Source organism: Delphinapterus leucas, chromosome 19 (assembly GCF_059928025.1).
Source record: "Delphinapterus leucas isolate spDelLeu-1000000601 "Yukka" chromosome 19, BTC_Dleu_Yukka2, whole genome shotgun sequence".
NCBI lineage: Eukaryota > Metazoa > Chordata > Mammalia > Artiodactyla > Monodontidae > Delphinapterus > Delphinapterus leucas.
In genome coordinates this window covers 12,267,210-12,295,081 of record NC_143147.1, presented here as the reverse complement: position 1 = coordinate 12,295,081, position 27,872 = coordinate 12,267,210, and the positions used below count along the sequence as shown (strand labels likewise).

At 46.7% G+C, this 27,872-nt stretch overlaps 1 protein-coding gene across 3 annotated transcripts in view; it reads left to right on the top strand.

The window, feature by feature from the left end:
- Window positions 1-27,872, top strand: part of SHISA6 (shisa family member 6) — a 242,096-nt gene that overhangs the window by 116,584 nt on the left and 97,640 nt on the right. The gene's annotated exons all lie outside the window — the stretch shown is intronic.

Genomic DNA, 27,872 nt, shown 5'->3' with positions numbered 1-27,872 from the left:
CCGATCTGAAATGTAAAGATGGTGTGGAGGCCAGAGGGTGGTCCAGGACAGGATAAGTTGGGTGGTTTCCATGGTTGCTTATCCTGGTGACATGCGTGGCTTCTGACAGGAGTGACCAGGAGGTCACAGGTGTAACTCTAGAAGGCAATAATAGACTTCCAAGAGGTATGCGTCCTGCCCCGCCCACAGCGTGGAGCAGGACACAGATACCAGTGGCTGCCCGTGGGAGGGGACCACGGGCGCATGGTGGGAAACACTGCTGATGGATGTGGCAGCATCTACAAAGTGTTCGTTCTCCTCTTGGCTATTATTCCTTTCCATTTGAAAGCCACATTTTATAAACTGATGTCAGTGTTCTGTACTGTGGGTCTCGAAGCCAGCACGCATGTCGAGAGTTTTGGCGTCCTAAGTGTGTCTATGTAAACTCTCCATGATGGGCATACAAAGGTAGAGGTTACACAGACCTTCAAGCCACAAGTTGAAAGTTAACGTGGCATTTCTGCTGAGCTGCTTTATGACCTAGCCGACAGCTTGCAGAGCATCTGTGCAGGGGGTGTGACATCTTCGATTCTGTCTTTTGTTTAAACAGAGTTCTACTAGTGTTGTGAGCATTCTGTCATATCAAGAGTAACTGGATCCCTAACTCCTTTGATTACCTTCCTAACACCTGTGTACTGTTATAGACAACTGTGAATTCTGTTGTAGGGATGGTATATCCCTGTCTTCCCCTGAAATATGTGTTTGTTTTAAGTGTGAGTGAACAAGGAACTTTGCAATTTTTTCTTACATTCCATGCATCCAATTTTTAAATTCCCTATGTGATGTTTGTTCATCCTGTAGAGAAAAAAAAAAATCTGTATCTGTGTATGTATTTTCTGTTGTGTCTCTTTGTGTCTAAATAAAGTTTATTGAGGATACAGGTGGCATTTGTGGCTACTAAGAGTTGCAGAATCAAATTGGGACCAGATGGCTTGGGAAGGGGAAATGGGCCTCACAGTTAACTGGTAAAAGACACAATCCTTGACGTATCAACTCAACTCAAGCCTGGGATATATGACTCCCATGTCATCTGCTTTTTGATAATTATCTATCACTGTGAAACCAGTTACTCTAAAATGTAGCATTTTCAACCAGTAATAAACATTTCTTATCTCACATAGTTTGTGTGGGTCAGGAATTTGGGAGCAGCTGAGTTGGGTGCTTCTGGCTTGGGGGTCTCTCATGAGGTTACAGCCAAGGTATCAGCACGGGTTGCATCAGCTGAATCGGGCTTGACCGGGGCTGGAGGACTTGCTTCCAAGGTGGCGCACTTCTATGGTGCTGGCTGTTGGCAGGAGGCCTCAGTTCCTCCCCATGCCATCCTGTCCAAGATTACTTGAGTGTCCTCACAGCATGGTGGCTGGGCTTCCCCAGAATGGGTGATCCAAGAAAGAAAAAGACAGATGCCACCATGTCTTCTATGACCAAGGCCATGGGTGACACATCATCATTTTCACAATATTTTATTGGTTACACAAGTCAGCCCTATTCAGGATGGGGGACTGCACAAGGCTGTGAATGTCGGGTGCCTAGGATCACTGAGGGCCACTTTGGAGGCTGGTTACCACACCCCCATGACCCTCAGAGCAGAGCTACAAATCGGGATCTTTCCAACAGAACATGGCCTTCTCAACTGCAGATGCTTTCTACCCTCACTTATTACTAAGGCTTCTCAACGGCAGTGGCTTCCCACCCTTACCCTGTCCCTTATAGCTGGTGCAACCTGAAACACCCAACAGTTCAATCAATAGAACTCTTTATATGTATATTATAAATGTTATGGCTTTGGGTACACACATTCATTTGACAAATATTTCATGAGGCCTGGCATGCACTAAGCAATATTCAGAAGTAAAACAAAGTAGAATCCAGCCTTGTGGAACTCATATTCCATTGGGGGAAGCAGACAAAATAAACCCTTGATGTTAAGTGCAGGGAGAAAACCTAAAGCACGTAAAGGGGGCGGGGAGCTACTGTTGTCAAGGAAGACCTCTGGGATGAGGGGGTAATTGAACAGAGACTCGCATCCCAGGCAGGGGCATCAGGAAGGCCCTGAAGTAGGTTCTTGTAGATCAAGAAATAGGAAGGAGGCCTGTGAGTGAAGCAGGCTAGAAGGAGATGAGATCAGAGCCACAGGGGAGCCCGATCATGTATTTATGGGTGTGGCTGTGAGGCTGCTTTCAAATTAGCTAGACCTCCATCGGAGCACATACAGGTGATTCTCTATCCTTATCTGTCCTTCCAGTCACTGTCACCTGGGCACCCGGGAGACTCTACCCCGCCCATGCGTGTGGCGGCTTTGCTGTGGCCTCTGCTTATTATTTCCCCATGTTGTCTTGTTCTGTGGTCTCATCCAGCCCTCCTGTGTGTGCATGGCCTGTCCTCCTGGTCTGTCACCCTTACCAGATCCTCTTCTCCATTCCCTTCCGCTCAAGAAGGCCTCTGAAACCTCCTCTTTCCGGGAATGTACCTTGCGTGTATTTTCCTATTTAGATGATAAGAGATTGGGGTGGGAGTGGGGATTTGGAAATGGGGATTCCCTTCCAATATCAAGACCCCTTATCCCTGCGCAGCCTAGATCTCTGGAAAAGGGCCAAGCTCTATCTTCGCTTCCTTCAGAACAAACCAAGTTCAGCTCTGAATGGTACTTCTAAGTAAAGCAGCCCCCTGTAAATGCCCCACGGGAAGGGGACCACTCAGAGACATCTAACCTGGGGCTGTTCCCCCATCATGTGTGTTTGGTTCTCTTTCTTTTCTTATTTATTTACTTTTGCTTCAACTCCAATTACTGCCTTTCTGGTCCCTCCCCCTTTATTCCTTTTTTTGTTCCAGCTTCTTACGTGTGCCTTAGGCCTTCTGGTGGCACCTGCCCACAGCATGGCCCCACTATGACTCTCGGAACTTGTGGTGTAGCTAGCACCTGTTTTAGAAGGTGATAGCATTGACCTACCGACCGCATCACTGAGTTAAACATGGATTTCTATCAGACTCTGATTATCAGAGACCGAGCGTGGATGGTCTTTGTTCTGAATGGCACTGGGAACCTTCACTGGAGGCTGGGATGCTCCCAGCCCCGTGCTCCGTTTTATGGGTCCCCGAGGCATTACAGAGAGATGTGCGCTCCAGCTCCGGTGGGGCTCCCCCAAATTCAGACAGTGGGGTTGAGGATGCATATATGTCTTCCTGCTTTATAACAAGATCCACAGGTACATGGATAATTAAATTCTTTGGATGAGGCCTAACTAAGTAGATATTCTTTTGTTAATGGGCTGGAGAAGGTGAGACATTAGAAGAAATAGAATTCTGACCCTAGGGGCTTCCTAACCACCACGGCCCCCTGCTCCATCTCTATCCTGTTGGGAGACCCCACATTTTAGCCTAGGGGGCCACACAGTCATTGGCCAGCCTCCTAGGTGGCATAGCACTGCCTTAGGCTCACAGGCACCAGAGTTTGTACTTACGCCCCTTTTCAGGACTTTCTAACTGAATGATGTGATCTCACCTTTTCCTATAATTCTTACTTTTCCTTTTATTTTCTCCTTCTCCTGGGGAACTAATTCTGCATGTCTCCCTGCTCTGATTTCTTCTTTGACCTCCTGTTTGCTCATCCCTTCGGGTAAATGGGAGTCAAGTCTCAGGAAGATACTGATCAGAGTGGCCATGAGTTTAGACCAAGTTTCCCCTATAACTTTTCCTCTGTTGATTAGACAAGAGCCCCCAGACTCTCCCGCGGGAACCCAGGGCAGTCTTTAAGGGCACAGAGGGTCTACTCAGGCTGCCATGATGAAAACCCAAGGATAAAGGCTTCTCTTTACCAAGCGGTTACTATGTGCCGGCACTGTCGCATTTGCACCTTTCCAGTAACCCTGCAGGAGAGCTCTTGTCCCCATTTTCACTGGTGAAAAACTGAAGCTGGAGTAGTTGAGTGGCCTGCCCAGGTCAACTCCGACAGTTAGCACTGTTTCATCCCATCCAGACCTGCTTCCAGAGCAGGTACTCCAGCCCCACACATCCTGTCTCTTGAAGACAGAAGGGCCGAGGTGGGCCGGGCGGTGGGTCAGCGGGACCCACATGTCGTGAGCATTCAGTGACTGATGGCTGTTTTATCAGAGGACACACTTTATAAGACAGGAAGTCACAAAAAGAAGACGGGCTGGAAACTAGCACCACCTTGTAAATCAACTAAACTTCAATTAAAAAAAAAAAAAGACAGATCAGGAGTCAGAGCATTTACACCAGATGAGCAGGGTCTGTCCTTCCAGAAAGGAAACTCAGTCTCCTCAGATAATTATTCAGGGTCTGTCTCAATGAACACACCTACGGACACCCTCTGCTGTCCAGGTGGTTTGGTTAAAAATCTCAGACAGGCAGGCTGCTTTTGAGTCCGGATGAAAAAGCCTGAAGACGCTTTCCGGAAACTCCCATGAGACCTACTGTTAATTCCCTTGATTTCCACCCGTGTAGCCCAGGCCACACCAGGCCCAAGTCCTCCCAGGTGATGGTGTCAGCAAATGCATCTGATCTGTGCTGACCGGCACTGTTCCTCGGGTCCTTTCCACCCGTGCGTGTGTGTGTGTGTGTCAGAGACAGACAGAGAAATCCCTGAAGCCTTTGCTGAATGGTAGCAGCCCCAAAGTGACTCCCGTTTGGAGGAGGTAGGCACTGCTGCCCACCTGGCCATTCATCCCTCCAGGTCAGCTCACACGCAGAGCATCTGCTCTGTGCCACACACTCTTCTAGGCCCTGAGGATGCAGCAGACAGACTTTACATGCCAGAGAGAGATGACAGACCTACTGAAAGAGAGAAGTAAATCTCTGGAGTATGTCAAAAAGGAGTTAAAAGCTATGGAGCAAAATGAGGCAGAGAATGAAGGAAGGAGTTGCAGTTTTTAAAAAGAGCATCCAGAAAGCTTCAGGAAGAAACTGGCATTTGAGCAAAGGCTGAAGGAGGTGAAGGGTCAAGTCGCCTGGAATGGGGGGTGGGAGCGTTTCCCAGGCCAAGGGAACAGCCACCCACTGCCCACCTGGCTGGCACAGGGACAGCCGTGAGGCTGGAGCAGATGGGGCCTGGGTGTGGGCAGTAGGGGGCAGGGTCAGAGCGGGGCTGGACCACCCAGGGCCTGGGGGTCACTTGAGGATCTGGTTGCCACTCTGGGCAGAGCGAAAAACAAGATGCTTTTGGCCTGAGGTATTAGGAAGAGGGACGTCTGTGGGAGGGCCAGGGTTTCGGCAGAGGCTGGGGGTGAAGTGAATTCAGTCTGACTTCATATTAAGTTTTAGATGCGTCTTAATCAACCATGTGGAAATGTCAAGTTCAGGGGAGTTGTCCTGGCTGGGGATGTAAACAGGGGAGTTTCCAGTACATGAGGCCGGACGCTGGGTGAGGGCAGTAGCTGGAAGGCAGTGTGATATAAAGAGAGGTTTGTCTTTTTTAAGATGGGAGAAATCACAGTATATTTGATATTTGTATGCTGGTAGGAAGGATCCAGTAAAGAAGGGAAAATTGATTATGCAGGAGTGGGGGATGGTATATTTCAGAAGTGACATCCTCGATAGGCGAGAGATTCCTTGATGGAATCTGTCACCCGGGGGGGCTGGCCTTGTCTAAGGGTGAAATCCACCCAGAGTCGCAAGCAGGGTATTCGGCCACAGGTGCATGCAGGTGGGCATGTGGGAATCCCCGCTCAGTGATTCGGGAAGCAAGGTCATCCACTGTAAGCATTAGGGTGACCGACCATCCCAGTTTGCCCAGGACTGTTCCAGTTTTAGCCCAGAAAGGCCTGCGTCCTAAGAAACCCCTCAGTCCTGGGCGAATGAGGTCATTTGGTCACCTTAGTGAGGACGTGTGAGCAGGCCCAGCCTGTCTGGTTTCAGAGCATCTTCCACACCCATCTCTAGAGCCCAGAGAAGTGGAATGAGGATGCTGCTGCCTGGAGCTGGCACCTGCGCAGCCTCAGAGGCCTTGGGACTCCCCTGAGATGGAGATAAGGCCAGAGCCCCAGAAGCTGCTGCCCTGTGGGGAGCAATCCCAGACCCCACAGAAGGACCCTGGATGGATCGCTTCATTCTGTCTAGATGATGCTCCCTAGGGCTAGGCTGGAAATAGCCATTCCTGCTGCCCAGCAGACTCTCCATGGGGTCTGAGACAGAAGACGGGTGGGGGGCATAAATGCTACGAAGGGGGTGCGGGCGTTGGAGCAGGTGCTGAGACCAAAGCTGGAAAAGTGACCATCCTGATGCCAGTTTAGGGGTCTCAGCAAGGAGACTGGCAGAGGTGGCACCCCGGCTGCTCAGCCCCCAAATCCAAGGAAGGGGAGGAGTGATGGTGGTCCAGAGGGAGGGGCTGGGCAGATGGCACCTGCTCCCTGAGAAGAGAACAAAGCCAGAGAGGGGTTCTAACACCCAGAAACGCACAGGTATCAGCCAGTGATGAGCCTGGGTAAAAGGTCTACCAGGAAGAAGACATCAGAGCAGGGAAAGCAAGGACCAGAGCCTTTGGATCAGTGTGATGGGTGGGAGACCAAGCACAGGAGGTGTGAGCTTTTGGTGATGACAAGGTTCAAGGGATAACCGTGGGAGTGGGTGGCTGAATGAAGCCAGGAGGACATCCAAAACTGAGTCAGGGACTTGCTTCGCCTCTTCTGCTTCCGTGTGGGTTTGTGGTTCCCCCAGCACTGTCCTTCTCAGTCATCTACTTCAGCCCTTGCCCGAGCCCCACTGCTGGCCTGAACCCCATGCACCCACGGGCCCGTGCTCACCCCTCCCTCCAGCGCATTTGTCTGGGCGCTGCCACGGCCGCGTGTGATACAGGGTTTGAAATTAGATCTGCTCTTCTAGAAAAGACAGAACAGGTGCATGGGCCTCTATGGAACTGCAGGCTGCCTCCCCCCACCAGGATCTGAGCAAGGGCTTTCAGACCATCCTGTGGACGGAGACCCTGTGCTGTTTGGCTCCAGAAATCCAGCTTAGACATTTTCACACTCTGGGGAGCCAGGGGAGCGAGTGGGCTTGACTCCACCAAGGTGTTCGGAAGCTGGACTCCAAGTAAACCGCAGCGCTCAGAAGGTGTCCGGTCTCCATGGCAGCAGTGAGCTGGGAAATAGAGCAAGAGGGAGGGAAGGCTGGGCCTAGCTTGCCTGAGATCAGCCTCTGAGAAGCCAGCACCTCCTGGGAACATTCTTGCCTGTGCCTCTCTGTAGGCTGGGGGCACCAGGAAGCAGTGGGAACAGGCCAGAGGACCTCTGCGGTTGTGGGCTGAGGGCACCAAAGCTCTAAGCTGCCTACTGATTGTTCTGATCTGCTCTCTCGGTTTCCTCTGCCTGCTGACTCCTGATTAATGGCTGAATACCGAGAGCCAGGCACTGACCTAGTGTGCTCAGCTTTACTCAGTGGTACTTCGTGCGCCCCGTGCCAGCACATATAGGTGGCCTCTAAGCCTTACACTTAGGAAAATCTGTGGCATCAGTGTGATTCCATATTTTGTTAGAATTGAGTCAACCTTGCCTGGTGGCTAATTGGTTAAAATCGGTTGCATCAGAAGCAGAGATGGATCCGCATGAATGTTGAGCTCAACACTCACCAAGTGAATCCCTTTCTCAATGTAACCGCTGTTCAAACAAAATAAGAGGAAATAAGGCAAAGCAAAGCTCAGGGCAATACCTTTGAGTTTTTCACTTGAGTACTTCCACTTACAAACTTAGCCATTTTGCCTGAAGGCAGCTTTTCTACAAAACCCTCTTTCTCATGTTGGTCCTGCTGACAAGTACACCCATGACCCTCCAGGAAGCAGTAAGCGTGCTATGTCCCTCCTCAATGTGGCCCAGGACTCCCTTTCCACTGAGATTAGTTTGGGCAGCAGTTAAACGCTTGCAGCTCCATCTGAAGAGCACGGAGCCCTGGGCCCACTTCCTGAGCTGCCCAAGAGTTCACCTCTAAGGTAGGACCACCCATTTTGCCACTGGGAGACTCATTCAAGGTACCAAGAAGTCAATCCACAAGTTTTCCATCCTTCTTGGGCTCTTCTTGTTCTAAGGGCAGTGCTGGGGTTGAAAGTATCACCAATTTAAACTACCTTGGTAAATGGTGGCTCAGAGAAAAATTCCCATCCGTCAGTCCATCGGCTGAGTCCTGGACCATACGTGTCTCTGTTTAATGTTTGTTTGTGGGCCTGCTGCCACTGGCTTACGTAGGATGCCAGGCCAGTCCACTGGGACAATTTGCTGGGCTGGTGTAAGAAGAGGGGAGATATTATAGAACAAAGGAGAAGGAGGCACTGTAAATCTCCTTGCCTTGGGAAGTTTCACCTCACCTATAGGGTACATATATGTTCTCCTCAAAGGAGAAGTAACCTGGGTACAGCTAGATCTCCTATAGTCTCTGCCAGTGGGGCAAGAGAGAAGTCTCTTTGGTGTCTTGGGGTCAGGGAAGCATCCCTCACTCCTTATCTTCTGCCAGCCTGACTCTCCTTTTCTGCTCAAACAGGAGGAGGAGGTATACAGGATCCCTTTAGCACCCTGAATCTTGGTGGTCTCTTGAAATCCCACTGGGAGAAGGTAGAGGATGGAGTTCTTCTGTGTTCCCAGAGGCTGACTTGCCCAGCCAGAAGTCTAGCAGCTCTGGGCTGGATGTCCTTATTTTCCAGTCTCTTGCTGGTGCCAGGTCCAAGCTTTCTCCTGCCACGACCCATGGCTCAACTTGACTCCAGGGGCAGGTTGGTGGCCAGTACAGTCTCTTCCTGGCACTGGTCATGGCATTGACCCGTCATCCAAGTTAGGAATCTCCCCTTCCCAGAAGCCAGCCCTTGGCATTGCCTTCCTCATTCTCTTCTGCTCATTGACGAGAGTCTCATGAACCCTGACAGCTAAGCCATGGGGCTGTCCGGTCCCGGAAAGGTGGTGGCAATGCCATTTCTGCCAGCTGGAATCTGTGGCCAGGAGAGGATAGCCTCTCAATCAACAGCTTCCAGCACTTCATGGTGGCTCCGAAGCGGGACAGAATACTGTTCTCAGGTTCTCAGCACCGCGCTCTTGGGAACAGAGCCATATAACTCTGTGACTCTGCCTTATGCAGATGGTGTCCGTGGCAGAACAAAGAAGTCCCAGCCCTTCCTGCCTGGAGTCATGGCCTCAGTCTCAGTCTTACTCCCCTCCCAGTAGTGAGGTAAACTTCCCTCCTTAGATGGTTGTGGAAGAAGAAAAATGGTGAGAAAAAGGGGGTCACTGGAGCCAGACATACTGGTTCACTCTCAGCTCCACCACTTGCTAGCCGTGTGACCGTGACCTCCCTTACATTCATCTATAAAGTAAGGTGTTGGTACCGCCTACCCCACAGGGCTGTTGCGGAGATCGTATGAGGTAACGCATGCACCAGGGCACCAAGCTCTCAAGCGATGGTAGTTTTTCTTATTGTCTTAGCTTAAGAGTGCTGAGATGATGCTTCTCGGGGAATAACTCTAGGGCCAGCAGCATGGGCCTCCCTGGGAGCTATTTATAAATGCAGACCCTTGGGCCCTCACCTCCTGAATCAGAATCTGCATTTTAGCAAGATCTCCAGGTGACTCATACGCACATTCAAGTTTGAGAAGCACTGCCATAGAATTTTTGCTTTAAGCGTGGTCCCCTTGCTGGTCTTCAAGGTCACTTCCATTTCTGAGATTTCATTTGCCATGAAGTCTCATCTGATACTCTGCACACTGGAAGCCAGGTTGTCCCACAGCTGGGGAGGGAAGGAATTTGAGGAGGAATACCTGAGCTCCGAGGGGTGATGCAAGGGGACCTCCTAAGACTCCAGTGACCTGCCCAGATGTCGGAGGCATGGGGATTTACCGCCTCAATGAAACTTAAGTATTTGTTGAGTAGAGATGAGTAAAATAGCACCTGCCTTCAAGAAACCATTCCTGCCAAGCAAATAAGAGGTGCCACGAAGCAGGTCCTGAGAAGAACAGAGGGGGTTTAAAAGAGGAAAGCATCGCCTCTGAATGGAGGAGTCCTAAAAGGCCTCCTATGGGAGACAGGAGTTAAGATGGTCCTTGCGGGGCAGGAAGAATGTGAGGCAGGACTGGGGCAGGGTGGGCACGTCAGGTGTGGGTGCCTCTGGAACAAGGGCACGGAAGTGGAAATGTCAGTGTGACGATGGTATATGACACCCATAGCGGGCTGCAGGAAGGTTCTGGGACCATAGCTCACGGCAGGGGAGCGCAGGAAAGTGATGGGGCCACAGCATACCTGTAGGGATGGCAGGAAATGAAACTAGAAAGGTAGGTGTGTTGGAGGCAGCGTCCTGAATTCTCCCAGGCACACGATGCAGGCTGAGTTCGAACTTCTAATTGATGATCACTACGCATCCCCTCCTCCTTTCTCCTCTTCTGTCTTTAAGAATGGTGGATATTTGCCAATGAATAAGTGAATGGATGAATGAATGGACTGAAACAACACTAAACTGGGAGTCGGGAGACCTGAGATGTTGTTGAAGGTGAATGTGGTCTTGGGGAAAATTGCTTTGCCTCTCTGAGTCTGTGTCTCCCCACCTGTAAACTTTTCTGCAAGATGCCTCCTGGTCCTGTTGCTCTGGAACTTGCGTATGTTCTGAAACAGCAGGTCAGGGATGGTGGAAGCGGTTTCCCACGTCCTTTCTTCAGTCTGCTCTATAGCTGTGCTTCACCCCCTTACACCTTCTGAGAATTGGTACCCACATTCCCCTTTATATACCCTTTACAACTCCAGTCATATGCATTTTAAACACAAAAAGAATATGATGTATTCACCATCCTGCATCTTGCTTTTCAAATTAAGTAGAGCTTGGAGATCACTGGATGTCTGCACACAGAGGTCTACCTCTCTTTCCCCAAAATGGCTGCGTAATAGTCCATGCGATTACCATGCTGTCATTTATGTAACCAGTATTAGTGGTGTAACCCATCCCTTACTTTTCACTGAATTTTTATTTTTTGATGTTTTTATTTAGAAATAATTTTACAAAAAGGTTACAAAAATAGTGCAAAACATTCCCATGTGCCCTTCACATTTTCCAAATTTTAATATTTTAGCGCATTTGCTTTATCATTCTCTGTCTCTCCTTATCTCTCTATTTCTGTCTCTGTTTTTCTGACTCTGTCTCTCTGTCTCTCTCTATATGTACATGTGTATGTATATATATACAAACATACACATTATATATATGTTTATTTTCTAAAAGTATATAAATACATAATTTTTTTAATATTTGAGAGTAAGTTGCAGATATGATGGCCCTTTACCCCTACATACTTAAGTGTGTATTTCCTAAAATCAAGTGCATTCTCTTACATACCCACAGTATTGATTATCAAAAATCAGAAGATCAATATTGGTAAAATACCATTACCTAATCCACAGCTTGTATTCAGATATACCGCTAATGTTCTTTATAGCAGAAAAAAAAAAGTTTTTCTTTGTCCAGGGTCACATGTTGGTAGGTTTATTTCTAAGTATTTGATCATCCTGGTTTTCTTTGGGCCGCACCGCACAGCTTGTGGGATCTTAGTTCTCCGACCAGGGATTGAAGCCTGGCCCTGCGCAGAGTCCTAACCACTGGACCACCAGGGAATTCCCTTGGTTGCTATTGGTAACTGGAGTTTCTCTACCACTATGACCTGTAACTGGTTATTTTTGTATATATGAAGGCCGTTGGTTTCTGTGTGTTAATTATATATCCTTCAATCTTAGTGATTTATTTTATTGTTTGAGTTATTTTTATCATTGGCCTCCAGGTACTCTATCATGTCACATGCAGATAAAGGTAGTTTTACATCTTCTGTACCCTTATGCTATTAATTGATTTCTCTTATCTGATGGCATTGGCTTAAAACCACTGGTACACGGCTTCCCTGGTGGTGCAGCAGTTGAGAGTCCGCCTGCCGATGCAGGGGACACGGGTTCGTGCCCCGGTCCGGGAAGATCCCACATGCCGTGGAGCGGCTGGGCCCGTGAGCCGTGGCCGCTGAGCCTGCGCGTCCGGAGCCTGTGCTCCGCAACGAGAGAGGCCACAACAGCGAGAGGCCCGCGTACCGCAAGAAAAAAAAAAAAAAAAACAAACACTAGCACAGTGTTGAGTAGTGATGGAGATAGGAACATCTTTGCCTTCGTTGTGATGGTAATGAAATGCTCTAGATCATTCCCACTAAGATACTGTCTTTAGGAACAAGGTAGATAGAAGATAGATAGCTGGATGGATAGATGGATAGCTAGCTAGATAGGTAGGTGTATGTTGTTTCAGATTAATTCATGTTTAAAAAGCATCCCTCAGGGGCTTCCCTGGTGGCGCAGTGGTTGAGAGCCCACCTGCCGATGCAGGGGACACGGGTTCGTGCCCCGGTCTGTGAAGATCCCACATGCCACAGAGCGGCTGGGCCCGTGAGCCATGGCCACTGAGCCTGCGCGTCCGGAGCCTGTGCTCCGCAATGGGAGAGGCCACAACAGTGAGAGGCCCGTGTACCGCAAAAAAAAAAAAAAGCATCCCTCAAATTCCTTAGGTATTGAATTTTGTCAAAAGCTTTTTCATCGTCTATGGAGAGATAATTTATGATTTTTCTTTAGATTTCTTAATATCTTAAAATCCACTGTGTGTAATATCAGTGGATTTCCTAACTCAATATTGCATTCCTGGAATAAATCTCACTGGGTCGTATTGTATTTTTTTCTTAATACAATATTTTGGATTCTGTTTCTTAATATTTCATTTAGTATTTGTATCAGTATTCATGAATGATACTGGTCTGTCCTTTTCTTTCTGGTACCATCTGTATCATGTTTAGTATCAACATTATACTTGCTTTATTAAAGGAATTGGGAATTTTCTTTCATTTTCAATGGTCTGAAATCATGTGTTTAACATTGGGACTATCTGGTCTTTGAAGATTTGAAATAATACTTCCATAAAACCATCACTGCCTAGTGCTTTGGGGTAATTTATTAATAACTTTCTCTACAAAAATGTATATATGTTTGCTATTTAATTTATTTTTAAAATTTTGGTATTTAAGTTGGTTTCTATGGCTTTTTCTAGTAGTCACCTTTATACTTAATGTTTACTGCTCCTTAGTCCCAAGTGTTAATATTTAACTTTTTTCGTCTGGTTTATCAGTTTTTCTTAAAAAAAATCCTTTTGCCTACACAGCAATCAGCATATTTATTCTATTTTATCCTCCCACTTTTAACGTTATTTCTACTTTGTCACATAAAATATCTCACATTAATCACCTACCCTCTTACTCACTTGTGTTTTAGTCTTTGAGATCTGTATCTGTACTCATATCTATATGTCTGTATGCTCATCATTGTTATTTTTCTTCTGAAATTTGCCCAGTCATCTCTTGGTTGGATGAAGTTCATCGTCCAAAAGATTGCTCAAGAAAGGCTTATGGATATTGAATTCCCTAAGTTCTTATATCTTGAAATTGTTGTTCTATAGCCTTGACACTTAAAGGAAAATTTGCCTGGTTATAAAATTCTAGGTTCACCCTTTCTTTCCTTGAGATTTTGGAAAATGCTGCTCCAGTGTTGCCTTGCTCTGTTTGCTATTTTTTGAGAAGTCTGATTTTTTTTTTGAAGTCTGGCAGTTTATTCTTCTGACTTTGTAAGTGATTTTCTCTTTTTGCTTGAAAGCCTTGAGAATTTTTATTTTTGAAGTCTGCAAGTTCTACTAGGACATCAGAGATGATCATTCTGAGTACATTTTCCAGGTACCTGTTGGGCTTTCTTGATTGGTACCATCGGATCTTCTTTTAATTTAAAGAAAGTTTTGTTGAATTATATACATTTTTTTTCATAGTTTAATTGGCAGCGTTTTTGTTCTTTTTTTAAATTTTTATTTATTTATTTTGGGCTGTGTTGGGTCTTCGATGCTGCGTGCGGGCTTTCTCTAGTTGCGGCGAGCGGGGGCTACTCTTTGTTGCGGTGCGTGGGCTTCTCATTGCGGTGGCTTCTCTTGTTGCAGAGCACCGGCTCTAGGCGCACAGGCTTCAGTAGTTGTAGCATGCGGGCTCAGTAGCTGTGGCTCACGGGCTCTGAAGTGCAGGCGCAGTAGTTGTGGCACGTGGGCTTAGTTGCTCCGTGGCATGTGGGATCTTCCTGGACCAGGGCTCAAACCCATTCTCAACCACTGAGCCACCAGGGAAGTCCTGAATTATGTTTTCGTATATTAGTTATCGTCCACGGTTTTGTTTTTCTTCTTAGTAGACTCCAATTATAGGGATGCTGTTTTTTCTTTCTTGTCTTTCAGTGCATCCACACTGTATATAATTTGTTTTGCTTTTATTAGTTCATTGTCATTCTCTTGTTTGCCTCTTGCCTTTTCATCAGTGCCTTTAAATAAGTTTTATTTTGACTCTCTTCTTTCCTAGGCACCTTGTACTTTAGTCTTCATTTTGTCTCTTTCACATCTTTCCTGTGTTCAGTGAATTCTCATTAAATTTCTATCTCTTTTTCTGCCACTTGTTTTTAGGTTTTGAATTTCTGTTTCTAGGTGTTTTCTTTTAACAACTACAAATGTGTTTTTAAGTCTAACTCACTTCAAAGTGTTGTGTTTAGTTTTCCTTTGCTTCATGGTTATTTTTGTGTGGGATTGGAAGAAAATTGTTACTAGTAGAGGTGTTTGGATTCCCAGCTTATGTTTTTTAACAGTAGATTCGTATGTGTTTACTCCTATTTTCTGATTGGAGGAAGTTATCAGATTCCTATTTTAATGGTATTGTTTCTACTAGTATAGATAATACAATTTATCTAATGGGTATTATTATTATCATTATTACTATTTGGAAGGAGATGTGCATCTCTGTCATTTTTGTTCTCTTATAGCAGTGGTCCCCAATTTTTTTTGGCACCAGGGACCAGTTTCGTGGAAGACAGTTTTCCCACGGACCAGGGTGGGGGAGGGGGGATGGTTCAGGCAGTAATGTGAATGACAGGGAGCGACGGGGAGCAGCGGATGAAGCTTCGCTCGCTCGCCCGTCACTCACCTCCTGCTGTGCGGCCTGGTTCCTAACAGGCTGCAGACAGGTACCAGTCTGCATCCCGGGAGTTGGGGACCCCTGTCTTATAGGGCTCCATTCCCCCTGCTTCTTTTCCCCTTTACCAGCCAGTCTCCAAAGATTCTCCCTTCCTTTTTACCTTCTTCTCAATATTTTAGAGGATGGTTGCTTTGAATTGCACGTAGTCAGTACTCTGACCTACCAGATAACTTTCTCTGTGTTTTCATACTTAGGGTGAACATTTTGACAGCAGTTTTAGGTCACTCTTAGGCCTGCTGCTGTCTCCTCCTCTTCTCGCATATAGTTTTTTATTTCCAGGCTGACCTTGTTCACCCCGAGGCTTGTAGCAGGACTAGAAAGATAATTTGCTGAGATATCTTTTTTCTTTTTTTTTTTTTAAATGTAATTTAAAATCTGGGCATGTTCTGGTTATGTTAAGCACATAGCTAGAAATAACAGAGGTAGAATTAAGGCCAGGACTGTCTGATTATATTTGATTATATTCTACAACAGAGAGATAGATTGGGGTTGCGGAATATACTGGTAAATGGATAAAGCTGCACATGTGAAGAAAGTCTTACCTGATCAACTATAGTGTATGGCTTTATGTGTAATGCAGTAGTGACTTCCTGCTTTTGCCACTGACTGTGGAAAACCTAACTGGTGATCACTAGTTCTACTGATTGGATATAGGACTAAATATTATGTCATTGACAACTGTAGAATTCTGTCATCACCCTGTTCTCCATTTCCCTAGAGTGGCAGATGCAGGAGGACAGGAATCAGAACAATTTTTATGGAAATGTTGGGCCATGCAGAAGGTGAGGAATTTTTTTTTTGGGGGGGGGGCTGTGTTAGGTCTTCGTTGCTGCACGCGGGCTTTCTCTAGATGCAGCGAGCGGGGGCTACTCTTCATTGAGGTGCGCAGGCTTCTCATTGCGGTGGCTTCTCTTGTTGCGGAGCATGGGCTCTAGGCACGTGGGCTTCAGTAGTTGTGGCACGCGGGCTCAGTAGTTGTGGCTTGCGGGCTCTAGAGCGCAGGCTCAGTAGCTTGGCACATGGGCTTAGTTGCTCCGTGGCATGTGGGATCTTCCCGGACCAGGGATCAAACCCTAGTCCCCTGCATTGGCAGGTGGATTCTTAACCACTGCACCACCAGGGAAGCCCCAGAAGGTGAGGAATTTTAGCAAATGATGGTGCAACTCTTCAGACAAAGAACTAGACTAAACTCCACTGCCAGAGGCCCCTGGTAAAAATTAATATCCAGATCTAAGGACTTGTCTTAGTCTTCATTCTTCATGTTTTGCTTTTTTCCAAAATTTGATGTTGTGAACTTCCCATTCTGACTCGGAATTAATTTCTTATGATGGTAGACTACAGTTCTCTTTGACCATGCCTTCTGTGTCTCCTTTTTTGGGGATCATTTCTTCCCATCACACCATAAATATGCACATTTTCCAAGCTCTGTGTGAACCCTCTGCTCTTTTCTTTCTTAAAATGTTCCCTTAGAGAATGTACTGATGTGCGTCCCCATGTCAGGTCTGTAGGGGGCTCTTCTTCATCCCTCTGGAGATCTGTAAATTAAAAAGACATGTTTCCTTCCACACACATCTGATGTGATCGCATATTGACAGGGATTGCACAACAAGCCACCCGCCCATTCAGAAAGGGGAAGAAAAGGAGGCCCTCAGCAGACACTGATCCATAGCAATTCTGAAACTCTCTGAGCAGACATTCCGAGGGGCTCCTGATCTGGATGTGTGTGGGAGGCCGCTCCTTGATTGGGCTGAAGTTCTGCTCTCTGGAGGGGCTTCCTCATCCAGTGTTTCCCATGGCTCCTGGCTCTGCTCTCTAGATTTTCCTCATTTCCTATTATCTTCTTTGGCCGTATCTGAAATGGGTGTTGGGGAGTATTTCTTAGGAATGACATAGCTTTCTGAGTCCACCCATTTCCCACAGAGAGTCAGAGGTCTCAAGATTGTTGAAAGAATCAGGCTCCCTGGTCCTCTGGCTGTTCAACTCTGTTAAAACAGGAGGTTTCTTACCTGTTTGATTCCGTTCAACTCCAAGTGCTCGTAAACGTACATCGTTCTTGAGATACAGTCCTCAGAACTGCTATTTCCTTTGCCCCAGGCCTCTTTCCCCCACTTAATGGGAGGTATTCTGAGCCCTGCAGACTTTGGAGGAGATACACCCTTAGGTTCTTTACTCTGAGTCACTTTATACAGTTAAAATACTGACCTCCTCAGCTAATGTGGGAGGGGAAGAGGAGCAGGGAAAGTAGCACAGCAGCGCTTAAATGCTCCCACTTCGATGTGATGCGTGGGACCTCCACTCACGTCACTGGCCAGAGTTAGGCACGAGGACGTGCCAAACTTTGAGATGGCAAAGAAGTGTATTCTTCTTGCACTGGGAGGGAAGGAGAGGCAAATAGTGACTAGTCTGCAGCGTGTCACTGCTCGGTGGAAGCTGTAGGCTGGACAGTTGAGACAGGCCCCCAGTAAGGCAACGGGAAGGGGTGTTGTTCAGAAGATGGCAGAAGGTGCAGGTCCTTCCTTTGGGTCACCGTCGAACAAATACCTGGTGCTGGTAACTGCACTTGGTACAGAGAATTGTGCTCTTCCTGGACTGGCTGCCTCAGAGCCTCCTATCCTTGGTCCTTGGTACCCCAAAGAGTCTCCCTCAGGAAGAGGGAGGGTTGAAAGAGAACTCGTCCTGTGTGGCTTGGGATCCCAGAGATTCAATGGCCCTGAGACGCCATGCTTCTTGGAGGTTATGCTAATACAACTGATGCTTCATCTAAAGCATCCTAACCAAAACTCAGAGTCCCTGGAATCGCTCGATTTGTTAGAGAGCCACCACTCCCAAGACTCAGCTTTGATTGGAGAAAGTCCGAAAGCCGTCAGGGAACAGAATAGAATCTGAGCAGGTCTTTGCAGCCTTCTTCTCTTCCCATGGATGCAAATACATCCTAGGAGCCACTATGATGCCAGAAGGGCTAAGAATCTGTTTGTTTGTTTCACTTTGTAACTGACAGGTTCACAGTCCCATTCTGGAAGTTTTACTGGGGGAATACAACAAAACTGCTGACCCCATTATTGATGAGATGGATTCTTGGGGGAGCGGTCAAAGACCCAGCGCCCTCACCTCAGCACAGCACGGGCTCTGGGAATGCCCAGGCGGAGTGGGGCTTGCCTGAGAGTCGAAGCTGTCATTTGGGCGGGTGGAGGCATGAGTGGCTCACACAGGTGCCGAGGCTCAGCAGCCTCTTCTCTTTTTTTGATTAATTGGTTTCTCTTTTATTTTATGGGACTTGACAGCACTGGTTGTGGCTTTTCGTGGTTGACTACCCCCGGAGTACCTAATTACAGAGGAGATTTTTAAAAGCAACAAGGAACACATTTTCTAAATATGTCCTCAATCCGCTCCCCTCCCTGGGTAATTGGAGGCAGAGGAAAAGAAGGGCTGGAGGTACTCCCAGAGGGCTCTTGTCAGTCAGTCCCAGGCAGGTCCCACTGGGGCCACTCGGGGGCACTGTCGCCGGGAAATCACAAGGCAGGGACAGCAGGGGGCGTGCCCCGCCGCCCCGAGGCCACACCCGGGGCACAGGAAGCTCTCACACCTGCTTTCTTACTCCTGCAGGTGAGGGCTGAGGCACCACTCAAGAGCTGGGTAGGCAATTATACACTTCAGCCAAAGAAGCGATGTGTTCTGTCAAAAGGGAAAGAAAAATATTAGAAGATTCTAGGGAGATCAAAGCCAGACTCAGCGAAAGCTCCTGGCACAGGTGATTCTGAGACTCTTCTTCTTTGTTCGTTTGAATTAGTCGTTGCGATAGAAATCACATAGTTTTCATGCACTCATCTACTAATTCGTTCATTCATCCACCCACTCATTTCATTCGTTCATTCATTCATTCGTTCACTCAATGCGTTTGACCCTAGGCTAGACACTGGAAGATCTATTGGCAAGAATCTCACTGAGCAGGGAGTGGCATCCAGGCCTCAGTCTGCACTGAAGACCAGAATGAGGGTGGAGTTTGTGCCTCTATGTCCCAACGTCCTGCTGACCCAGACACCAAATCGCTTCCCACTTCCCCCTAATGGAGGAAGAGGGGAGAAAATGCCTATGATTAAGTCACATTTTTATTTCTTTATGTCTGGCTGGCCACCTTCACCAGCCCTTCCACTTCCTCGAAGGGCCTCTAACTCTCTACCAATTACAAGCTGCGGGGCTGACGGTTAGTGTGAGGCAGGAATCACAGGGACTCCTCGGCTGGAGAGACTTCCTTAAAAGAACTAAGGATGTCAGGGACACATGCCAAGGATGCACTACACACACGTGCACACGCATGCACACTGATGTGCACAAGGAGGCGTAAAATCTTTGCCCCTCGACTTTCCTTTCTGGAGAGTCACGCTGAAGTTGAATCGTTTTACAGCACAACAAGGATGTAAACCTTTGGGCCTGTCTATTATCTCTGTCTCTTCTCTCTGCAACTACAGGGGGTGGGCAGCCCTTGCACAGGATCCCTGAGTCACGGACTGCTCCCCTTCTCAATGTGGGCTCCCTTTATGGGAGAACGGGGAGCATTCACCTCCCCCCTCCCCACTTTCTGCATAAGAGCAAATTTCCCCCAAATCCCTCCATCGTGGGCCCTCGTTCAGCTCTGCACCGTAGGACAGCGGTTTTCACCTCCACTTACTATCAGACTCACCAAAACTAAAGAAAGAGATGCAGGGACTTCCCTGGTGGCGCGGTGGTTAAGAATCCGCCTGCCAATGCAGGGGACATGGGTTCGAGCCCTGGTCCGGGAAGATCCCACATGCCGTGGAGCAACTAAGCCCATGCGCCACAACTACTGAGCCTGCGCTCTAGAGCCCTTGAGCCACAACTACTGAAGCCCGTGTGCCTAGAGCCCATACTCCACAACAAGAGAAGCCACCACAATGAGAAGCCTGTGCACCGCAACAAAGAGTAGCCCCCGCTCACCGCAACTAGAGAAAGCCCGCACGCAGCATCAAAGACCCAACACAGCCCAAAATAAATAAATAAATATTTTAAAAAAGAACAAAAACACTGCCAATTAAAGTACGAACAGCAACAAACACCCAATGCAGCCAAAAATAAATAAATAAATAATTTTTTAAAAAGAAGAAAGAAAGAGATGCAGATGGAAGTCTCCATCCAAGACCTCTTGAATCATTATCTGTAGACGTGCAAATCTGTGACTCTGAGAAGCTTCCAAGGTGATTCCGATACCCAGCTGTGGTCTGTGCAACTCAACTCCCATTTTGAATCACCCAGGGGATGTTGTTAAAATGCAGATTCTGACCCAGTAGGTCTGGGGTGGGTTTGCGATGCAGCCTTTCCAACAAGCCCCCTGGGGTTCCTGCCGGTCCAGGAGCAAACTTTGGGTAACAAAGGTAGAGAGTTATGGTTCCCAAACTTGGGTACACATTAGAATTCTCCGGGGAGCTTCTAAATATCCTTATTGTCCAAGCTGAACCCCCAACCAACTAAGTCATAGTTTCTGGGGTTGGGACCCAGACATTAGTAATTTCTACTGCTTCCCAGGTGATAGCTTAGCGTGGCCCCAGCCGAGAACTGCTGGTCCGGGAGCTGTTTCCTGCCAGCGTGGGTCTGTGATTCTGCTTCTTATTTCCCATCCCAATCACTCTCCAAAATCCATTTCCAACCAGCTGGGCACTGCATTTTTTTCCCAGACAGCTAGACAATACGTATCATCATCACAGAAGAGCTCGTTGAAACATATCCATTTCTAAGATAACGGCAACATTAGCAAAGCCGGCACATTCAGTATACTCCCTTCACACAGAAAATTAATTCTCAATTGTTGGCTAATGGTTCCTTGGCTTCTCCCGGAGCAATCTGTGTTGTACATTTACACAACCACATAGGCACATTGGTCCAGAGACGCACCACACCCATGGGGTGAATCAATCACTGTCCCTCCATCTTTGAATTCCTGTCACTTTCCACCCCCTGTCCTTCCTTAAGAGCCCTAAAGAATTAGTGTCTTGCTTCCCTACCTCTTCCACCTTCTTCAATGTCATCTGTACCTCTGGGCTTTTGCACACAGCGTGGCTCAGAATGTCCTTCCCACCTTGTTGTCATGGCTGGCTCCCACTTGGCTTTCAGCTCTTTCTTTCTTGACCTTGGAAGGATCTCACCTCCCCAGACCAAGATAGGCATTGCAGTTCTAAGCAAGTCCTCTGTGCTCCTCCAGCAGCCCATGGGAGTGTTTATTATCATCCTTAGTCTCTTGTGCAGTATTTGTTGAGTTTTTAATCTGTTTCACCCACTGGACAGTGAGCTCCTTGAGAATAGGTGGGAGTAGCTTGCCCACCTCTCAATCCACAGCATCTTGCACGATGCTCAGAACACAGCAGAAAAAAAAAAAAAGAATGCAGAAGATTTAAGGGGAAGAAAAACCCCACAGAAGAAGCTCCAACAACATTTATTGAATGAATCAGTCGTTCCTCTCCTTCTGTCTTTTTTTCTGGTGTCTCTGTTGGGTTGTATAAAATGTACAGAAATGGATCTGTTTTAGCATGACTGACATATTTGCTCAAGCTGGTTCATACCCAGTGAGAGTCTAATTGGACTACCCAGTCCTTCCAAAACCCTGCCAATCATTCTGCTGTGTAAATAGGCACAGGTGATTGGTTCTAATCAAAGTCATTAGGGTGGTTCTGGAATGATCCTGCTGCCATATGTAGATAATTATGGCAGAAGTCTAAATTTTGGATGTTAGCCGATCTAAGTAGCATTAGCATGAGGAATTATCATAGAACAAAAGAAGGATGGCACGCTATTTGGACATAAATAATAACAGCTAGTGCTTTTAGAACATTCTCTATGTGCCTGGCACTCCTCTAAGTAGTTTACATATATTAATTCATTTACTTAACAGCGCTAGGAGGGAAGTACTATCAGTATCTAAATTTCATAGGTGAGGCACAGAAAGATTAGGAAACTTGGCCAAGATTATCCAACTAGTAAGTGGTGGAGTCTCTACCGGGACCAGGTTGACTAGCTTCAGGCCTGTGTTATTCATGGCTCTAGTGGGCTTTTTCTAAGATACAGCATGAGCCACATTTCTCAGTATGACTCTGTTAACATTCCCCACATCACTCATGTGTTAGTAAGAAATCTCAGTTGCCCCCTCAAAGCAGAATGAGTCATCAGGGCTCTCTGTCTTATTAGAGTAGCAGTCTTAGGGATACTAAGTAGCAAGTTTTAGGGATATCCAATTTATTTTTTTCTCTCTCAAATACACACACACACATACATACACAGACCCATCTCTCAGGAAATAGAGACTTAGGAACCTTCTATAAACTTGAAATAAAATTATTCAGAAAGAGAACAGTGTTGTTGCTCCCTAGAATTGTGTTTGCATTTGGATGTAAGTAAGACTGGGGTGATAGGATCAGGAGCTTCGCTGATGGTTTCTGAGTCTGAAGTACTCCTGGGGATGATAGCACTCTCTGTCCTTCCTTGATGGCTTTTCGGGGGTGGGGGGGAACCAGGAACCTAAGGTCCCCTCCTGTGCTCTCTGGGGTGTGTCCAGTCCCCTGCCTCCATGAGGAAAATGAAAGTGAGGGGGTACTTTTCACACATTCAAGGACCTTCCTGTGAAATGAATCAGCCCTCATTCCTGAGTTTTTCACCTTGTGTGTGAACCATTTCGTTGGTGACCTCACATTTGAAAAACCAAGATTTGGAATCAATATTTCTGCATGGTCATTTCTTTTAAGACGCAGTCTCCCTGACATCTATAAACAAGTAGGACCTGCTGTGCCCAGATCAGGTAGACACACTGCCTCTTCCCACCTCTGAAGTCAATGGGAGGATCGGGGAGCTGACGTTTTCAACCAGGTTCTCTACGGCAGACTCTTCTTCTGCCAAAGAACATATCCAGAAAGGTAAGAACTTCACAGCAGTGTTCAGTCCTCTTTGTGCCACATGGGAAACCATTAGAGCTTAATTTTAAAAAATTAAAGCAGTATTAGTATCTCTAAAACAGTGGTTCTCAAAGTGTGGCCCACATACCAGCAGCCTCAGCGTCACCTGGGAACTTGTTAGAAATGCAGTTCTTGGGCTCTCCCTCACTGAAAGAGAAACCCTGGGAGTGGAGATCAACAATGCATGTTCTAATAAGCCCTCGGGTAATTCTGGTGCATACTAAAGTTTGAGAACCACGGTCATAAAGAATTAAGATATATAACATTAAAACCTGCTTAATATTTGACCTCACCCAAATAGATGGATGCCAAGAATACATCATGTTAAGTATCAAGTCCTTAGAGGATATCTGAGCTGATGAGATACCTAGAAAGGGAGTTCTGCGCCAGGCACGAAGCTTCAGTTAAATTGTAAGGGGCTAGATATTAACTGCTGGGAAATTGAAGCCATCCATTCATTACTGACCCTGGAAAAATACCTCCCCAGTGTACAAACCATTGTTTGCCCATTCATCAAGGCAGGTGGGATGTGGTTGGAGGTTGATTGATTCAGATGGTTCTTACTTGGAAGAGCTCAGTTGTCTTCCTCGCTCACAGCTGCCTTATTGAAGCTGTGATATTAAAACTGTGAAAATTCTGAAAGCTGATTCAACCAACTTTAATCACCCAGGGTGATAGGACACGCTGAGAAACCATAAAGACTGGGGCTTTGGTCAAATTCAAATGTTATTGCTTTTGACTGGGGCCGTTACAAGACTCACGGGAGCAAATGAACAGGCACAGCGTGACCTTTAAAATTAGTTACAAAGATCAAAACGTAAAAAAGCCGGAGCGATTTTTTTCTGAGCATAAAAATTTATCCTTTCAGAAATCATTCATTTGATAAAATTACTCATTAGACCCATGTATCACTGTGTCATTATAACAGCCGTGTCTAAAATAACTTTTGCTTTTCTTTTGGAAGAAGCCAGCACAGATTCTAAAAGTTACCTACCTAATTAGGTCAGACACTAACTGACTTGCCCTTCCAATACAGCTCTATGGAGAATACTAGTTATAATTACCCTCTCTAAAAAAAAAAAAGGAAACTGGACATGGGTTCAAATGCAAGATTAAAGACAAAATAGAAGGTCATGAGACTCAGGGGGATCCATAGTTCCAGGTTCATGGGACTATTGTCCAGTGTTGTCTTTGTAAGCAACTGACATGTCACGTGTCTGTTTGAGAAAGTTAGGAGCTTGGGGGATATCACCCCAACCATATATGGGTAACGTCATAAAGGATCAGAGTTCCAAGGCCCCCTTGGGTAACACCACCATAATTTACCTGGGTAGACCATTGGTGTGATTTAACGTGCTGCTTCTGATACACACAGATTTGATCATTTTCCTTTCCCTGAGTCTGGAGGCACCAAAAATGAAAGGTTTCTATGGCAGTGGAAGCAAAGTGGTAAAAATTCTTAAGGCTCACAGAATTCTCTTTGTTGGTGGAGGAGTTCAGCTCTCCACCAACCCTTCCACTGGCAGCAGACACAGCTGTGGGTTAAGACCCAGATGCCTTTCAGTGTTCCAGGAGTCTAAGAACTATCCCTGATTCTTGGACCCCTCTTTAAATCAGCCTTGATGCCCTTAAGGCACAGTCCATAGGGCCAGGCTCGTAACTTAAGTTGGCTCAAACCTCATCTTTCCAGTGTTAATACCCCTCAATTGACAACCTGCAGAGGAAGCCGGATGAGTTTATCCAAGGCCCTGAGACAACATCAATTCTTGAACATCACTGTGTGTCAGCAGGTTCTTCACCTATATCTTCTTTTATTCTCACAACAGATCCACAAGTTAGGTGCTACGATCTCCCTGGTGCAGATGAGAAAAAGGAAACGTAAGGAGATTAAGGGCTTTGCCCGACTTTGCCCAGCTATTAAGCGGCAGAGCTAGTATTCGAGTTCACAGTTAGGTTAGTAAGGTCTAACTCTCAAGTCCAACTTCTTCCCTGGCTCTTGTTATGAAAGTGGGTCACCCCAGTGAACTGCCCTCTGATAACCTGGCTGAGTGATAACATGGAAGTTTTGCAGGTGGATGCTAACCTGCTAGCATCTTCTCCGGCCCATCCCTTAGGTCCAGGATGCCCCGGGCATGCACTGCTCCAGTCTGGTTGGCTCCAGGAATAGTTTAGGAGGGAGTGGTTGTCAAAGTGTGGCCTCTGGACCTGTAGCATCAGTGCCACCTACGAACAGGTTACATGTATATGTATAGCTGAATCACTTTGCTGTACACCTGAAACGAACACACCATTGTTAATCAACTGTACTCCAATATAAAATAAGAAGTAAAAAATAAATAAAGGCAAAATGATCAGGCCCACCCCAGAGCTACTGAATCGGAAACTCTGGGGGGTGGTGCCCAGTGGGCTGGGGTTTTTTGTTTGTTTTTTAAATTTTTATTTATTTATTTAGTGAGTTTTGGCTGTGTTGGGTCTTCGTTGCTGCACACGGGCTTTCTATAGTTTCAGTGAGCGGGCGCTGCTCTTCGTTGCGGTGCGCAGGCTTCCCATTGCGGTGCCTTCTCTTGTTGCGGAGCACGGGCTCTAGAGCGCAGGCTCAGTAGTTGTAGCACACGGACTTAGTTGCTCTGTGGCATGTGGGATCTTCCCGGACCAGGGCTCGAACCCGTGTCCCCTGCATTGGCAGGCGGATGCTTAACCACTGCGCCACCAGGGAAGTGGGCTGGGTTTTAACACCTCCTCCAGGGGCTTCTCCTGCATCAAGCAAGATCTGAGAACTATTGGTTTAACACAGTGGTCCCCAGCGTTTTTGGCACCAGGGGCCGGTTTCGAGGAAGACAGTTTTTCTACAGACCGTTGGCACTTGGCAGGGGGTGGGAGATGGTTCAGGCGGTGATGTGAGCCACGCGGAGCCCCAGCTGAAGCTTCGCCCACCCGCCGCTCCCCTCCTGCTGTGTGGCCCGCTTCCTAACAGGCCACGGACCAGTACGCATCCGCGGCCCTGGGGTTGGGGACCCCTGGTCTAACGTATCCCTTCGTAGGCTAAAAGAGACTAAAGTTGGTCTACTTGGTCTCTCCTGTTTGCTCCCTCACTAATTTTCTGTCTTTCGTGTATTTAAAAAATTTCTTAGATTGGCTTTGAAACCCCCCTTGTTGGTTTTTGTTTTGCCAAAATTCACTTCTAATTCACTAAGGCTACCATAGACCCTCCCAACCCCGACACGGAGAACCTCTCCATCTTGGGGGATAACATCTGTTTCCCCACCTTGTCAGGTGACTAGGATATTCTTCTAGGTACCTGCCATTTTATTCATCACACACATGCACCCAGGATTCCAATGCATGTGTTCAGATGGTCCCCAGGCTTTCTGGGATACAGTGACTTGAAAAAGACAAAACAAACGAAAAAAGAATTCTGTCTCTCCCTTCTGTTTTCTCTAATTAATGAGTGTCTAGCATTTTATAATCCCTTTTTGAAACGGGAATGTGATTTTCTTTTAGTTACCTTTTCCCTCCAAGGATATTTGGAGAAGCTAAGAAAAAGGTTACCTCTGAATATGTGAGGCTGTTGCTTATTTGAAAGATGTAGTAGAAAAGATGAGTTTTTTGGAGCTCCACGGAACTGGGTTGAAATATCATTTCCACTTTGCCAGCTTTGAGGCCTTGGGGGAAAAATAATCAGTTAAAATCTCTGAACGTTCATTTTATTGTTAACATGGAGAAAATAATACCACATACAGCTGTGTGAGAATTGTGAGGTATGAGAGTGAAGTAGCTGGCATATCACAGGTGTTAAATAAATAACAACTATGACTCTTATCGTGGAGAATGAAATGGTTTTATTTCCTCGGGAGTAGAGGTAAGGACGCCACCTAATAAATGTGACATATGTTCCTTAAGGACCAAATTGATTTCATGGGAAGAAATATAAATGCGATTTCTATATTAAAACTATATTAAAATTAACATTCTTTATTAAAATTAAGATTCCGTTTAATCTCTCCTACGTGTTTCTGAATTTTCAAGGTAAAGTGTGATTTCGAAGGAAATTTAGACTTTGATAAACGTGCTTCATTGCTTTGTATTCTGGATGGCCCACCAGCCCCATCCCTGTGGATTTTATCTATTCCCTTTAACCTTAGCTGTAGTTCATAGGAATAAGCCGGAAAGTACTGAGAAGCAAGACTGTGCCAGTGGGTGAAAGTAACAAGTAGGCAGATTACGGTTTAAGTGGATGTCGCTTTGTGACGATTAGAGGAAGGCTGCATGGTCATGAGAAGCCTGCCAGAGATGTTGCGCAGGGGGTTATTGGGGGAATGTAGGACTTGCTTACTTCTCATATCCTTCCCAACCATGAGAACCTGGGGGTATGATTCGCTCCACTCACCGGTCCACAGAGAGGCACTAGTGCCAATTTAAATGACTGAGTGAAAGAAAGAATGAATGAATGAATGCGCGTGGGTTCTACATGCCTGAGGCCACCACCTCCTTCAGCGTGCCATGCTGTAACCTGCCATCACTGATCGCCCTAGCTCCAGCCAGACTTCCGATAACACCCCTTTTCAGCTGGGATTGTGTTGAGCTACAAGTAACTGAAAACTTGGCTTAAACCAAGGAGGAGGAGATTGTTGACCTCACAAGCCAAGAAGTTTGTTCTTTCCCTCATGGTTACTCAGGGGCTGGAAAATTCCAGCTGTCACATCATCCAGTTATTCAAGGACAGAAGAGCAAAGGCAGAGGGAGAGAAGTACCACCAGATGCCCACCTCTGCCTCTGTATCACTTCTCTCCCGCAGCTAAGAAACCTCCCAAACTGGGCATGGACAACAGCCGCGTATG